Here is a 6690-nt window from a genome sequence, read left to right as displayed (position 1 = left end):
AAATCTATTCATCATCATGTTTTTTTTTTCTTTTTGTAGATTCTTTTGAAAATAATCAATCTAAAAACAGTCAAGGTATGCATGTTCCATAATCTGTTCAAGATCTGTTTCATATCCAATCTATATTTGACAATTTTGTTTCATAGTTTGCCTTTTATTTTATTTTTTGCAAATCGACGAGTTGTTCGATATATGTGGTTGTAGTTTGTATAATTTTGCAATATGTATTTCATATTTGGTTTGAAATTTGTATTATTTGCAATATGTGTAGATATTGTTTCTGGTTTGTTCTCTTTACTATAAATTTTATTGATTTATTTATGTTTTCTCAAGGTTTGAAGATGGAAAAGATCTGAAGATCAGTAAAGTCAAAAAAATAAAAAATATAGTTTAGACAGAATTTACGTTTACTGATTTATGTGTATTTTGTTAAGCCAAGATATTACTTTTTGTTATTGTTAACACCAGAAAATGAGAGTGACTTTGTTAAAATTTTGTTTTGTTAAATGAAAGATTTTCATCTTTATTTTTAATTTGGTAATGGTGTTTTGTAACTTCACATTATAACCTAGTGTTAAAGTATTTTTTTTTTTTTCATTTATTTTCATAAAGAACTTACAAAACGTAGTTGCAACATTTTGTTTTTGTTTATGGTTTTGAAGTTAAAGTAAAAAATACGAATTATGAATCTATTATGTGGTGTTCGATATTTTTAAATGTTTGTTATGAATTTACTCTTTTGGTGTAAATAATTCAATAATAATATTTAGTGTAAAATACAAACTTATATGATAGTTACACACATCATCTAAAAGGCTTAAAAGTTGAATTTTAACTGATCATTGTTAGAGAGTTTGATCATTGATCATGTATGCTTTTATGTGTGTTTCTGTACTTAAAAAAAATTCAAAAAGCAGAAATAATTTTAATTTTTAATTTTAAATTTTTATTGGTAAAATAAAAAAAAAAGTAAACATGTTAGATATACAATTACAGGAAATAATTTTACTAAATACATACTTGCTATCTCTAATTCACAATTATTACCCTTACATTCTTACATTTCTTGTGTGCCTTTGCACAAAAGATTATTATCCTTACATTTTATTCTCAGTTATTACCCTTATATTTTATTATGCCTTTACATTTTAGACTCTATTGTGCATTTTATAAATTCATGTGTGCCGTTATATATCCTTACAGCCAAACAAATTTTATTTTATATAAAAAAAAAATTATCATTCAAAAGCTGTCATCGCAAAGCTACTGTGTTTTTAGTCAAAAGTTATCATCAAAAAGTTACTATTTGATTTTAATGAATAATAAGTTCAATAACTTATTAGTGTCATGAATTATATTAAATAAATAGAATCATTTACGTTATAATTTTTTTCATATATGGTTGGATTTAGAAGGACATTGAAAATTTGATAAAGAGGAGGAAGTTTTTTTATTCAAAGATCATACCCGAATAAATGTATTTTAGTGATAAATCATATTTTAATCATACATCAATATAAATATATTTTAATTATAAAGGAAATATAAATATAGAATCAATTATTACAAACAAAACTAGCTATCTACTATACAAGAATAGATTTAAAAGATATGTAAAAAAAGAAGTGTATCATTACCTCCTCCCTCTCTCTCTCTCTCTCTTTCTCTCTCTCTCTCTCTCTCTATATATATATATATATATATATATATATATATATATATATATATATATTAAACAAAAATAAGAAAATAACTAAAATTTGAAATATGATGATATAGGGTGCACGTCTAGATTTTAGATTATATCAACTCTCATTATAATATTACATAGTAAATAACAATAAAAGTCTCACACATTATTTAAAATCTCACATATTTAATGATTTTTTATGTCAATAATTTTTAAAAGAAAGTCAAATGAGATATGATTTTTTGAGATTACGAAACTCATGTTAGTAGGAATATGAAAAAATTATGAAACTTGCAATTAAAAAAAACAATTAAATCGATATAAACAAATTCACTTCAGTTATAACTACAAACGAGTGTGTATCAATGACACTAACGAATTAATATTTGTAGTAATTTTAAAATATTTATATTATATTTTAAATAAATACTAAACATTACCTTTACTATCAAAAACTTACTAGAGTGTTTGGATTATTTTTGTGATATAACAAATAACAAAGTAATTATTTATAATATTTTAGGTTAAAAATAAACTTTATATTATCATGATAGATGATAAATAATAACATACTTATGTACTGTAAAAATTGTATTATATAGTACTTTTGCATGATAAAGAGAACCTAAAATCATTTAATATATTGGAATCGCAAACAATGCTTTTCTTTTAATAAACGTATCTAATTAATTCATTTAGTTATAAAAGGTACAAAAATATAAATCAAGATATATTTTTTCATATATAGAAAAAGATTTGCGTAAAATTCAAAAATGTAATTAAAATGTATGTATATAATATCTATTATTTGGAAATAAATTTTAGTTTTAGGGTTAAGTTTTTATAATATTGAAAATATAAATAAATAACAAAAACATAAATAAAAAAGAATACACTTTCTTTTTATTTTGTTTATATACATCTCATTTAATTCTGAGTTTTTATATGTAACATTTAAATATCCTCTATTTTTTAACCTTTAATATTTTAATGTCATTTATGTTAATTTTAATAATGTTTAAAAAAAGAGCTATTATATATATATATATATATATATATATATATATATATATATATATATAAGTCATATAAAACTCATTTCAATATTTTATGCTTAATATCTATTAAATATTTTGAACAAAGAAACGTTTAGAAGGAAATGTTGATTTGTAATTTAATGTAGTATATGACAACATAAATAATTTTATATAAGTGGTGTCTTGGTTGATAAAATTTTAGTCTAATTTGTAGAAAAGTGATTAAAAGTGGAATTGAACAGAAACCTGAATCCAAACCCAAAAGTAAATACCAAAGGGGACTAAAACAAAACCGGACAAAAAAGAAAGACGAGGCAGAAAAAAATAGATCATGATACAAAAAAAAGAGCAATCGAGACCGCTCGATATAGATTTGAAAGCAAATTATTCATCGCTTGAGAAAAAACTAATCACCGGAATGAAACTATTCATCGTCCGCTGTATCGCGCGGGTAGCCCACTAGTATATATATATATATATATATATATATATATATATATATATATATATATATATATATATATATATATATATATATATATATATATATATATATATATATTGTGGACAACAAGTATTATGTAGTCGTAGGAACGATTACTAAGACATATGATTTAGGGTGTATGATATTAAAGTGTAAGAGCATGTACACTATAATAAACCCTAATATGTTTGCAAGGGTATTTTAGACGATTAAACTAATTTTAGAAAATAAAATTTCTGGATTTTAATGGATAATTGATTCTTTTAATTTTAAAAATACAATTTTGGGTTATAACGTTTCACTTAATTCGAGCATTTTGAAAGAATATGTTAATGAGTATGTTGTGCATTATGAAAAATATGTTTATAATATGAAATCAATTTTTTCTTTTTCAAAAATTCAATATTGGCGCAATGTAATACATCTAAACATTCTTTAAACTAATAGCATATCAACTTTTTATTTTTTATAGAAAAAAAATTCTTGGAAGATTTTGACACACAAAATTCCTTCATGAACTAATAATATATCAAAGAATTACATTGTACGAATGTGATACAAATGAAAAGCATTTTTGAAGAATAGCAATTTTTAGAAAGAAGCGAAGAAGAAGAAGTTTGGTGAAGGAGCATTGATCAAGTAAGAGCTTGTAGATCTCAAGTTTATTCATCATTCTCAGCTTCCTAGAGGTATAAATCTTGACCTTGGTTATTTTATGCTTAGATCTAGAACTAGTTGAGATTTTAACATATTTTGGTCCCATGAATGAGTTCTTGTGAGTAAATGTTACTCCACAAGTTATGAGATGTTCCTTTTGATGTTTCTCAACTTCCTAATCCATACAGTTTGCATCTTGATGGTTATAGGTCAACCATTCATGAGTTAATGATCATTTGGTGGAAGTAGAATGTTAAATATAAGGTTTGAGTCTCTTTGAGCCTTGCAAATGCATCGAGTTGGTGACCTTGTCGTTTAAAACATTCCCCAAGAGCTAGATCTGCAAAATGGACGTTTCGACTTAAAGTGTTAAGTGCTAAATGAGATTTTGGCTAGCGGGAGCATACATTGGGCGTACATAAGTGTACGCTGAACGTACGCGATTGAAGTCCGTTTTCCCTTAGTGATTCAAGCTATACGTGGGGTGTACTAGTAGTACACTTAGCGTACTCACTAGGAACCTTTTTTAGGCCTTATGTCTTTTGGGCCATTATTAGGCCTTATGCCTTTTGGGCTGTTGTTGGGATTTATGGTTCTTGGGTCTTAGGTCTTTTGGGCTTGGTTCATAGGTTGTAGAGCCCACTAAAGGAAGGGTAAAATGGTCTTTTACCCCATTAGGGTGTTGGATGGTAGCCTAGATCATTCTTGGGTTATTACCCTGAGTATTAATTAGGGTTACTTTTGAATTTTCAGAGTGAGGAGTCGTAGTAGCAACAGCTCAGGAGTGTGGTTTGTCTGTCTTTAGTTTAAGGTGAGTCTCTTCACTATACTCGTGGGTCGAAGGCACCAATGACAATCCATTGGATCATGTTTGTAGTATGATACTAGTCTTTGTGATACTTGCTAACATGTATGTATGTTCTTGTTGTCTTTGTGACTCTTGCATGTGTATATATATTATTATGGGTGGAGCCTGTTATGCTGTGGGCGAGACCTGTATGCGATTTGGACTGGCCTGTTATGCCATGGGCGGGCCCCATATGCAATTTGTGAAGGGCCTATTTTATATGTATGGTATGGAGTATTTTGAGGGAAGTCACTAAGCTATATGCTTACAATTATGTTTTTTGTTTTCAGGTACTTTCGGTTCAAAAGGGAAGGGCCCGGTTTGATCGCAACACATCCACCCATGTTTTTTTTTTTCATATTTATGGTTTTAGGAATTGTACTTTGATAACTAATTCACCGTAACATACTTTTAGATGGTTGATATGTGATTTGATGGTATTTGGACTGAATTAAAACTGAAATTTTTTACTTAGATATGGTTATGTCTACTTAAAGTCGGATGATAGTTGTGAATCTTGTTTGCTTGGAAAAATGACAAAATCACCCTTCACTAGCACTTGTGCAAGGGATGAGGGTTTGTTGGACCTTATACATACTGATGTATGTGGACCATTTAACACCGCCACAAGGGATGCTAATCGCTATTATGTGACTTTTACTGATGATTACAATAGATATGGTTATGTCTACTTAATCAAGCATAAGTCAGAAACCTTTGAAAGGTTTAAAGAGTTTAAACAGGAAGTAGAGAATCAATTGGGCAGGAACATTAAGATGCTACGATCCGATCGAGGTGGTGAGTATCTTAGTACAAAGTTCCTTGACTATCTTAAGGAATGTGGGATTGTCTCACAATTGACACCTCCCAGGACACCACAACTAGATAGTGTAGCTGAGAGGCATAATCAGACTTTGTTGGATATGGTTCGTTCCATGATGAGTCGAGTTTCGTTACCAATATCTTTTTGAGGGTATGCCTTAGAGACTGCCGCCCATATCCTTAATCTAGTCCCTACAAAAAAGGTTACCAAAACACCTCACAAGATGTGGACTGGGAAAGTTCCTAATCTGGACCACAACAAGATTTGGGGTTACGAGGCTTTCGTGAGACGCGAGAATCGGGATAAGCTCGAACCTCGAAGTGAGAGGTGTATTTTCATCGGCTACCCATGAAATTCTTTTGGTTACCTCTTCTACAGACCCAATGAGAATGTGGTCTTTGTGGCAAGAAGAGGAGTCTTTAGAGAGAGAGAGAGAATTTATAAGCCAAGGAAATAGTGGGAGGAAAATTGATCTTGAAGAAGTTCAAGAGTCAAGTGGTGAAGGAACCTCAGACACTAGCAATCAACCTGAGGAGGAAACTCCTTTTGAGCTAGCTGACGAGTTCGTACCTCCAAGATGTTCCACGAGGGTTAGGAACACACCTGACTTTTATTATGGATTCCATATTACTACGGAAGGTGATATGTTTATCAGTGATAGTACACTGGTAAATTTGGATGAACCTAACAGCTTTAAGGAAGCCATGGCAAGCCTAGAGTCTGCTAAATGGAAGGAGGCCATGGACAGCGAGATACAGTCCATGTATGGAAATCAAGTTTGGAACTTGGTTGACAACGTACCACGCCGTAAGACAGTCGGGTGCAAATGGATCTTCAAGAAGAAGACCGACATGGATGGAAAGGTGCACACTTATAAAGCGCGACTGGTTGCAAAGGGTTTTACTCAAACTCAGGGTATTGATTATGATGAAACCTTCTCACCAGTAGCGATGATTAAGTCTACTAGGATTATGCTGGCCATTATTGCATTTCATGATTATGAAATATGGCAAATGGATGTCAAAACCGCTTTCCTTAATGGGAAGTTGGCTGAGGATGTTTACATGGTTCAGCCATAGGGTTTTTTCAGTACAAAATACCCTAATAGAGTGTGCAAGGTTGAGAGATCCATTTATGGATTGAAACAAGCAT

Source organism: Lactuca serriola, chromosome 4, assembly GCF_051521515.1.
Source record: "Lactuca serriola cultivar US96UC23 chromosome 4, Lser_US96UC23_V15, whole genome shotgun sequence".
NCBI lineage: Eukaryota > Viridiplantae > Streptophyta > Magnoliopsida > Asterales > Asteraceae > Lactuca > Lactuca serriola.
This window is presented reverse-complemented; position numbering follows the sequence as displayed.